Genomic DNA, 9485 nt, shown 5'->3' with positions numbered 1-9485 from the left:
CTGTATTTCTCTAGAACGTATGGATTTACAGTATTTACGGTTTCTTCCAGAATGAAGGGATCCGTGACATCACTGTTTGATTCGCCAGGTGCACTAGGTACCTGCACCTGCAATCCCTCTGCACAGAGGCACCATTGTACAGATGGTTGGAGACATTACTCTTTGGGAACTGAAAGGTATCTGTGCTGCTTGTGGCAGTGTGGCATGGATATTATTCCAATGGCTGCATCATATTAAAGGGATATTATTTGCATTATAGAGAATGTAGATTCCTGTGCCAGCAGTCTATGAGATGGAAACAGATTTAGTACAAACTTTAAAGGCGTCTTTATGTATGTGTGATGATACAGCAGCAGCGGATGTCTCAGGAGAAGGCTGAGCTGGACAAAGCCTACCAAGCTGTGAGCTATGACCTGCAGGAATCTAAAGCCAGGTGTGTGGCGCCTGTTGGCCCGTTATCTTAACCACCATCTGTCTCTGTGCTGTTATTCTTATTGGAGGGGCACTCCCCTGGATGAGGTTCTAGTCATTTGTTCCACTGGGCAGTTGCATATGGGTTGATTTTGTTGCCTGGACAATTTCCAGTTTAACGGGCAACAAAACCCTTGGGTTTCCTGTGTGCCATTACCTGAAGAGTGCTATCCTGACTAACATTGTTGTTCCCCTTAGTGGGGTGCTATCCCTCTGTAATGATGTTGCTCTGATGCATGATGGTTCTATCCCTCTTTAGTAATGTTGTTTCCACAGGTGGTGCTATCCCTCTATGGTGATGTTGCTCCCCTGGGTCGGTGTACTATCCCTGTGTAACCATTTACATGCTATTGCAGATGCACACTGTTAGAGCAGGAGCGAGACTGCCTGGGTCAAGACTATGAGAAGCAGCTACAGCAGCTCAAGAGCAAATATGATTCTGATATAAATTATATGACCCAGCTGAGTGCCCTGCAAGCAGTATGTTTTTGTATACCCGTTACTGGTAAAACAGGGCACTTTACAAGAGGCAAGTAGGAAACTGTAGTCCATATACTGTACATTGTGGCACAGGAATAAAAACCACATTTGAGTTTGGTTTTAAAGCTCCATCATGGTTGGACTTGCAGGTCCATTAGCCTTAAGGAGCCATGTTGTATTCGGTCAGCAGCTACAGTATGTGGGTCACCGGAGAATGGTACAAAGTCTGCCTTAGACTTCTGAATATAGGAAGCCAAAGCTGTAGAACTGAGGGAGTGCTTTGATATGCTCATATATAGTATGTCATTTGGATCATTATGTCAGTTCCTCACTGAGCTACAAATCGATTTTCCCTTGTTTTCGTGCCCACAGGCATCAAATGTTATTGATGATTTGGAGCAGAAAGTCTCCCAACTAAAGCAGCAGCTCCAAGAAGGAGAGTATAAAATTCTTCAGTAACTCCAGGTAAGCCCTGCACTACAATATGGATCTATATGACTTGTATGTTAACTTGCTATCAATGATGTATGTATGTATGTATGTATGTGTATATATATATATATATATATATATATATATATATATATATATATATATATATATATATATATATATATATATATATATATATATATATACACAAATTGTGTACACGACAAAGACTTATGAAGCAAACATGCAACATGAACAGAGAATAAAAGCTAATTTGTCAGTTTTTCCCCTTCCCTACATGGTCAGTTATTCTGAGAAATGCTCCTTGCCACAGTGACGTCCAGTGTCCAAATCTGTCAGCTTGAGTAATAGTGGAAAATGTTGGGTATCTAGCTACAGAGTTCTGCCAGTTCCTAAGGAATGTTGTCTGACAATTAATAATGGAACAGTCCCTTGGCCATAGAATACCTGTGCCCCAGGCTTCATAACTGAGACCTTGTGTCCTGTTTTCCATACAAATTCTGGATATCTAACATTGTGTTATGTATGAAAATATGCTATGCTGTTGCTCATTGCATGAAATGTGTTATATTCCCGTAGCTGGAGAGTATTTACAGTAACAAACTGGGCATAGCCATGCATGAATAGATACTGAAAGAATACTACTAGTACAATGCATTGTACATTACTAATTTAATATAAGATTCTCTACCCCAATCAGGAGCAGGAGATTGGATTTCAGAAGGAGAAGATGAATTAGGAACATGTCGGTGAGAGAAAGGTAATTGTCAAATGCGGTTTGCCCGGACAATAATAGGCTGTAGCATTCTCTACGTTTATATACATACATATGGGTGAGAGCTGTCATATTGTTTCCCTTAGGCAGTACAGTATGAGGGTATAGCTTATTCTGTGTCTAGGACATCCTGTCTCTGAATATCTGTATTTATACATATGTGTCATATTGCTTACCTTTGACGGTACAGTAGAATATGTGGGTATACTGTATTGGCAGGTAGGCAAGGGTGAGTGGGTGCTGTCAAGCTGCTTGCTCAGTAGAGCTAACTAGAATGGATGTATTTAACCCCAGTTAATGTATCCATGGGAGAAAATGCATCAGACACAATAGCTGAAACAAAGCTGAGAATGTGCGGGTTATTATAATGTAAGCTGAGAGCCAAAGGCTTCTCTGGCAAAGCTCATGCCACAAAAAAGAATCCTGAAATTTCTGGTAAAGGCTATGGATGATTGAGTGTGGGTACCACGTGGGAATTGAAAACTGTATATCACTAACAGAACCGCACATCCAAGTGGATAAAAGTGCATTTCTCTACTGAGCCATAGGAGGTTTGGGAGTTGGTTGTGTTTATAGATCTCATAACTGTTTGGTCTCAGTTCTCTTCCCAGTAATAATTGCCTTTATAAGCTGGCCACTCCTGGCTCTCAGCACTTGGCTTGCTGGTGGAGCAGATTGCTGTGCTCCTCACTTACCCTGGTTTAGATGTATTGTTTGTGATTTTATCCTTTGCCCTTCCTACCTAGCTGCCTGCCTTCTGACCATTGTGTTATTTACATTGCTGCCAATCTACTGTCACTGCCTTCCCTAACCACGACTTGGAATTTGAATTTGTGCCATGCAATGCCCTATTGTATACTCCAATGCTACACCATTGCATTTCATTCCAGCAGGTAGTTTCCTCTTAATATTCCTGTGAACTGGAAAACCTACCTAAAGATTGTTACATTTAGTCAAGCTTCATCCTTGTGGCTTTAACTCCTTGCTTTAACTCCTTCAACTTCTTGCAAGCTTTGGCCTTTATCCATCCTTCTGCTACTGTAGAAGATCACCAATCTATCACAGAAGAATGTAGTACACAATGGAGTTTCTTTAATGGCCTAATAACTAAGGTGACTCTTGCATTTCAGTTTTGTCCAGGTCTGCTTGAATGCCTGTAAGATAACTGGCCATAGTGGGTGTTCCAAATTCTCTACAAGAATGTATTTAAAATAGATTCACTGACCAAAGGAACACAAGCAGAAAATAATTCCTCCTCATCTAAAATTCCCTGTCTTCTTCCAATCTTTCTGATGGGATGGTTTGCCATTCTGTGTTGACACATTGTTTACTTGGTATTTCCTCTAATATGGAGTTAGGTTTATATCATTTGACTAAATATGTATAGCTAATGAGTAGAAAACATGTTGCCCACTGCTGTGGCATTAAGAGTGCACAGTGATGCATTCTAGTCCATGTAACTGTGCTCCAGTTACAATTCAGAAATTTGTCATTTGCAGGATTGTTTTGACATATTATACTCATCTCTGACCTGTAACTCCAGGGTCTCTTGATCGGGAAGGCAATGCTTTTCTCTCAGACAGGCTTTTGGGCAGACCTTCGCCTTTTGCACACTCTTCTGGACCTTGATCTCTGCTGAAGGAAGCTTGCCTTCCTTGACTCTTTCCATAAAGGCAAATATTGAAGCAGAAATAAAGGAAATATTTTGGGCTCATCATCAGCACCTGATAAAGCTGGGCTGGGTTTGTAAAAAGCCTGTATTGATGGTTTTCTCGTTAACGGCTTTCCCCTTACTGATTCCTCAGCTGTACAAAAGTTTATCTTCCTTTACATCATTATCATTAACTTGGCATTCTGCCTCCTACCATGGGAAATCAAATGACATATATCTGGTACCACTGTGGGTCAGTTTGTTATAAGCCAATTTTGCATTGTCTGTCTTAGTTGTTCATTAGTCCTACAGATTCTAATATGATTATCCAAATCACATTCCTGTGCTTTTAATATTGTAGTATAGATCTTCCTATCTTTAGTGCAGTGATCCCCAACCAGTAGCTCGCGGGCAGCATGTTGCTCACCAACTCCTTGGATGTTGCTCTCAGTGGCCTCAAAGCAGGTGTTTATTTTTGAATACCTGGCTTTTAGGCAAGTTTTGGTTACCTAAAAACCAGGTGTACTGCCAAACAGAGCCTCTCATAGGCTGCAAGTCCACATAGGAGCTACCAAATAGCCAATCACAGCCGTTTTTGTCATCTACAGGAACTTTTTTATGCTTGTGTTGCTCCCCAACTCTTTTTGCATTTGAATGTGGCTCATGGGTATAAAAAAGGTTGGGGACCCCTGTGGGTAGTGAGATCTGTGGTCATGTGATAATGAATATACTTTACTATACAGTCCATTATCTTTGTGCAAGATAAAGAAGTCCGTTTCAGAAGCTCAAGCATTTATACTAGTCCAGTCCTGTTGTTAAGGTAAATAGCTTTGTAATGGTTGCAGTATGATATGGAGTATTGCCTTTAGCTTTGATCTCTTAAGTTGTACTGTGACCAAATCTATCCTCATTGCCGATCCCACTTTATCATCTGCATCTCCATGGTAACTGTTCGTGATGTGCGGGCCAGGCTGAAGCCCGTGGGAGCCGTTGCATTATCCATGGGTCGGGCAGGTTTGGGCCGACTTCCACAGTACGTCTTTGGGCCACTGCCAGGTTTGGACTGAACTTTAGCCTCCATTCTCTTCACCTGCAGGCTTCTTCTGCCCCACTTCCACCTTTGCATGTGCCTTTTTATATACTGTTACTGGCCCCGCCTCCTATCACAGGGGGGCTGGCGTGGGTATATAAAGAGGGGGAGTCCACCAGAGCTTATCTCCCCAAGTATCTCCCCAATTAGGCAGGTGATATACTTTTCCCAAGGGTTTTTGGGTTCCCATACCTGAGAGAATTGTAATACACATATAAGAAGAAAGATCTTGAAAACTCATAGTACTTCTATTATGTCCCAATACAGTGCCCCAGGGATGATTTTAAGGAGCAATAAACAGGCAGAACCTGAGAGCCGTAGGCTGTAACCTGAGAAAGTCAAGTAAATGCCCATTACCTAATATCCTTTTTTGATCTGCAGTGGCTGCCACCTCCTGTCATTAGAGGCATCAGACATCAAACCCACAGCAGGGCCATAAAGCCTTGGCCTGCCTTGTTTGATTCACTAATCTTTCTGATCAGTTACTACTTAGGTGCAATGACTTTACAAGCATAGGAAGCACCTGCACATCACAGATAATGTTGCACTTGCCCTCTGGAACAGCAATAACAAGCAATCAAATCAGTTGCAAAGTGTGTGGTCATGTGTTGTGCAGGTGCCCAACATCTGTGGGACCCCAGTTTGCACTTCCTCCCACATTTTATCTGCATGCATCTCCTACTCCAGCTTTGTCCTTAAGATTGTGTAAGGTAAACGCACCTTCAGTTGAAGAAACGTCTTTAGTACTGAGCACCAGCGGGACACAGTCTCTTAAATACAATCCTTTATTGATTTCATTAAACTCAAGGAGACTTCAGGAACATATCAAAAACCACAAACACACAAAGCACCTTCAGTGTAAAGCTGGCCATAGATGCAAAGATTTTGATCCACAAGATTTTCTGACCGTGTGTGGATCCAGACAACATTTTTCGTACCACAGTGATCAGTCGTTTCGTTGATTAGACAGGTTAGAAGATTTCTGTTGGCTAGAGATAATATCTCTGCATGTATTGCCTATCTGACGATAGATGTCGGACATGACTTTCGCTGTCACGTCCAAAACATTATCTGATTTGTTATTTTACTACTTTATTTAATCTGAATGGTTAGTGGCAGGTCAGAAGATTGCAATGTACAAGCATTTGTCAGATAGAAGGCTAAAATCTGTATATCTATGGCTGTCTTAAGTTTAATTTTGGTGCCCGAGATGCATCACAGTGACAGATGGGAATATTTATGCCCCATACCCAAAACAATCAATGACCAGTTTTGTGGGGGCAAGTATGGAATAACAACCTCTCTTGTGAGGCACATTAAGAGCAATAGTGTTTATATAAGAAGTATAATCTGGCCCAATGATGATAAGATTTATTTGCTGCCCTGAGGCTTATTGCTTATGTGGCACTGGGAAATGAGTAAGTGCTACCTGTAGGAGCTGGTTGTGTGGCGCATTATCCTTTTTTAATGCTTTGCATTCGCAGTGTCTGGCCTGGGGGACAAGTGAGGGTCTGATATAAATTAGTTACTGATACGACCTTATCGTTTGAACAGGTGCATGAGCTGCAGCAGAAGTTGGAGGAGGAGAGAACAAATGCGCAGAGGAAGATCTCAAAGGCTTAAGCCCAGTTACAGTAAGTGGTGCCCAGCAGCTTTCGTTTGATTAGTTGCACCTGAACAGACTATATAAATAGAACCCCTGGGACTCTAGTGGAGCTTGCTCTAGTGTTTAGCTGCTCTTAAGAGTCAGTCCACACAAGCAGATTCGGGGAGATTAGTCACCCCAGCAACAATCTCCCTGAACTGCATTACCCCTTCCCTCCGCTGGCTCAAATGAAAATCGCCTGCGGCAATGCACACTCGGCGTTTCATTTTCCGGTCGCCCGAAGTTGCCTGACGAAGATAACGAAGGGACCTCGATTCTGGGATGCCAGTGGATGCGATTTACTTAGATACAGCATTTGATAAAGTGCCACACAGAAGGTTACTGGTTAAATTAAGGAATATTGGCCTGGAACATAGTATTTGTTCCTGGATAGAGAACTGGCTAAAAGATAGTCTGCAAAGAGTGGCGGTAAATGGAACATTTTCTAATTGGACCAGTGTTGTTAGTGGAGTACCGCAGGACTCTGTACTAGGTCCCTTGCTTTTCAACTTGTTTATTAATGACCTGGAGGTGGGCATTGAAAGTACTGTTTCTATTTTTGCAGATGATACTAAATTGTGCAGAACTATAGGTTCCATGCAGGATGCTGCCACTTTGCAGAGTGATTTGTTGGGAAACTGGGCAGCAAACTGGAAAATGAGGTTCAATGTTGATAAATGCAAGGTTATGCACTTTGGCTGAAATAATATAAATGCAAGTTATACACTAAATGGCAGTGTGTTGGGAGTTTCCTTAAATGAGAAGGATAACAAGTTGGCTAATTCTGAGCAGTGTCCTTCTGTGGCTACTAAAGCAAATAAAGTTCTGTCTTGCATAAAAAAAGGGCATTAACTCAAGGGATGAAAACATAATTATGCCTCTTTATAGGTCCCTGGTGAGGCCTCATCTGGAGTATGAGGTGCAGTTTTGGACTCCAGTCCTTAAGAGGGATATAAATGAGCTGGAGATAATGGAGCAACTAAACTGGTTGAAGGGATGGAAGCCTTAAATTATGAGGGTAGACTGTCAAGCTTGGGGTTGTTTTCTCTGGAAAAAAGGCGCTTGCGAGGGGACATGATTACACTTTACAAGTACATTAGAGGACATTATAGACAAATGGCAGGGGACCTTTTTACCCATAAAGTGGATCACCGTACCAGAGGCCACCTCTTTATACTAGAAGAAAAGAACTTTAATTTGAAGCAACGTAGGGGGTTCTTTACAGTGAGGTCAGTGAGGTTGTGGAATGTACTGCCGGGTGATGTTGTGATGGCTGATTCTGTTAATGTTAAGAGTGGCTTGGATGATTTCTTGGACAGACATAATATCAAAGTCTATAGTGATACTAAACTCTATAGTTAGTATAGATATGGTATATATAATGTATGTGAAAGTATGGAGTGGTATGTGTATGGACGCTGGGTTTTCATTTGGAGGGGTTGAACTTGATGGACTTTGTCTACCCCTAGTTCTGGCTTCCCCCACCCCTATGCCCTAAGAGGCAAGATTCTGCAAGTATTAGAAAACTTTCCGCCATTAATGAAAAACAGGCTGTAAGCAGCAGTCCTGCCCTGATTTATGGCTGAGATTCTTACTGTCTGTGTAACAGAGCATTTTGCCACAGTGGCACAGATCCCATATGATCTCAGTTGTAAGCAGCAGTCCTCTTCTGCTTTATGGCGGAGATTCTAGCTATCTTTGTAACAGAGCATTCTGTCACAGTGACACAGGTTCTCTCTGATACCCACTGTAAACAGCAGTTCTGTCCTGCTTTATAGCTGAGATTCTAGCTATCTTTATAACATAGCATTTTGTCACAGTGGCAAAGATTCTATCTGATATCCATAGTAAGCAAGCAGCAACCCTGCCCTGTTTTTTGGCTCCACTGGGGCATGGGCTGATTAGTGAAACTGGACATAATGTATTGGTACTATATAAATAAAGAATCACATTAATAAATGAAGATATAACTCACAGTGATGCCCCAGCTTCACATTTTCTACTAACTAGATCCATGTCTGACATCAATACTGAGCATTCCATTGCCCTCAGCTCAGTGGTATTGGTTAGAGCTAGGGGTACTTGTTCAGATTAGCAGATCATTTTTTTATCAAAGCTGGAGAGTTATATTTGGGTTAGGGTCGGATAAATCAGGATCCTAAGTGGCAGCTGCCGTGCACATCTCTCTGCTGGGCACAATTCATATATTTGTTCCTGGCAGGGCAGGTGGGGAGGAATATTAATGCTAGGCTGACTCAGAACAAAGGCTTGTTTGTGCCAGACATCAAAGGCAACACCATCCTGCAACATCCACCAGAGATTCGGCACGGGACAGCCTAATCTTCTTCATATGAGCTGGCCACTTCTTTCTGGAGGGGCTGCATTTATGACTCACACAGATGAAGCATTTTCTTGGGTTATTACTGCATTCATTCTCTGAATATTTGTATTTATACATATGGGTAGGAGGTGCCATATTGTTTACCTTAGACAGTATAGTATGTACTGTAGCATCTTATTGTGTGTTCAGAACATTCCTTATGTGTATATTTGTTTTTGTCCATATGGGTATGAGGCATCACAATGTTCCCTTAGACAGTACAATATGAGGATTTTTTAATCTACTTATGCTTAAGAGCTTGCACTTATGGTAGGATGTTGCAGGCAGAGGACAAACACTACTACTGAGTTTTGTTACAATCACAACTCTTTCCTCCCTAGATTAGAACTAGATTCGCCTTCACAGCTTTTGGGCAGCTGGCCTTTGTTATTTGATTTACCAGCCCATGACCTGTGTGCTAGATGTTATTATCTGTGTGGCAGATTATCGAAAATGGTGGCAGTAATGGAATAAAGGCAACATGCTGCAGGAAAACATGATATGAAACAGCAAATGGAAGAGAGTCGCACAACACCATAT

General features: G+C 41.8%; 1 pseudogene; it reads left to right on the top strand.

Annotated features, from left to right (window-relative positions):
- The first annotated feature begins 341 nt into the window (after positions 1 to 341).
- Positions 342 to 6873, top strand: LOC108702232 (annotated as a pseudogene).
- Positions 6874 to 9485: the final 2612 nt, after the last annotated feature.

The sequence above is a fragment of the Xenopus laevis genome, chromosome 9_10S, assembly GCF_017654675.1.
Source record: "Xenopus laevis strain J_2021 chromosome 9_10S, Xenopus_laevis_v10.1, whole genome shotgun sequence".
NCBI lineage: Eukaryota > Metazoa > Chordata > Amphibia > Anura > Pipidae > Xenopus > Xenopus laevis.
The sequence above is the reverse complement of the archived record's forward strand: the minus strand, read 5'-3'. Positions and strand labels throughout refer to the sequence as shown.